Consider the following 1,475-nt stretch of genomic DNA (forward strand, 5'->3'; position numbering starts at 1 on the left):
TTTCAGAATGCATCGGAGAGCGACAGCCTAGAGAGGGCACTTACTCTTGGCGTTTAGAGTGATCCTGGGTCTGTAGGTGGGGGTGGGGGTGGGTCCTTGAATGGTCCCAGTACGAGGCCATCCCGTATCAATCAGAAGGATCATATCATCATCGTGTTCATCACATAATTGAAATACTTTTTATCTCATTTGATTTTTGTGTAAATTCCACCCCCACAATCATCATCGTCGTCATGGACGTCGTCATCACCATCATCATCATCATCATCATCATCATCATTATCATCATCATCATCATCCTCACCATCACCATCACCATCATCATCATCACCATCATCATCATCATCATCATTATTATTATTATTACCATCATCAATAGAAAAAAAATCGAACTAAGTATATTGAAGCAAAGTGATCGTTTTTAGATTAAAATATCATAAAGCTCTTCTGTTGAATAATATATAAGCCGGTGTCTGGACAGGCAGGGATTATTAAAGTTTGGAATTAAAGAGATTATGACGTCAACTGTGACAAAGAAAGGCCAAAATGTAAAATAGAAAAAAATATTATTAGTAACCCCTACCCCCTACCCACACGAGTACATGAACATCCACACATACAGACATGTTACTACACATATATATTGAAAGACACATGCGCACAGTTATATACACACATACACACACACACATACGCCTAGTTGACTTTGTAGTATTAGTTTGAATGAACAAGTTGTGAACGTACATGAAATGATGTTACAAAATCAACAATGCGCATGCATGGCTGTGTCGTAAGAAGCTTGCTTCCCAACCAAATGGTTCCGGGTTCAGTCCCACCGTGTGACACCTTGAGCAAGCGTCTTCTATTATAGACACGCGCTGACCAAAATCCTTGTGAGTGGATTTGGCAGACGGAAACTGAAAGACGCCCGTCGTAAATATATATATATATACATATACACAGGGTGCGTAAGGTATTCAAGGGCATACCTTTCTTGGGTCATTGCTGCTTTTTTGCTAACTGTATAATCTTTGTTTCAGAAAATAATAACGGCAGACCCTCAGCTTACTCAAGAAAGGAAGAGGTAATGCTCATGCTATTATTGTGGTTATAAAGGCTGAGCATAGCGAGTTAGAAATATTTCGATTATTAAAAGTTGCCAGATCTTTCGTCTACAAAGTTTGTAAGGAACTAGAGACTGAAGATGGAAACATATCACCAGTTTCAAAGCATAAAACAGCATTCTAAACGCTTTGAAATTATCAGAACACCTGAATTTATCCAACAAGTTCAACAGGCCATTGATTACAATCTCAGAAAGACTATCACGTCAATTGCAAGAGATTTGCATGTGTCAGAAATGTTGTCCACGAAGACATCAGATATAAATCATATATGAGGAGGAAAGGTCAATTTGTCAGAAAAAGCAAAATAAATTCACTATATCAGGCCTAAAAAGTTCTTAAACAAACTGA

This window comes from Octopus bimaculoides, chromosome 6 (assembly GCF_001194135.2).
Source record: "Octopus bimaculoides isolate UCB-OBI-ISO-001 chromosome 6, ASM119413v2, whole genome shotgun sequence".
NCBI classification, from domain to species: Eukaryota; Metazoa; Mollusca; class Cephalopoda; order Octopoda; family Octopodidae; genus Octopus; species Octopus bimaculoides.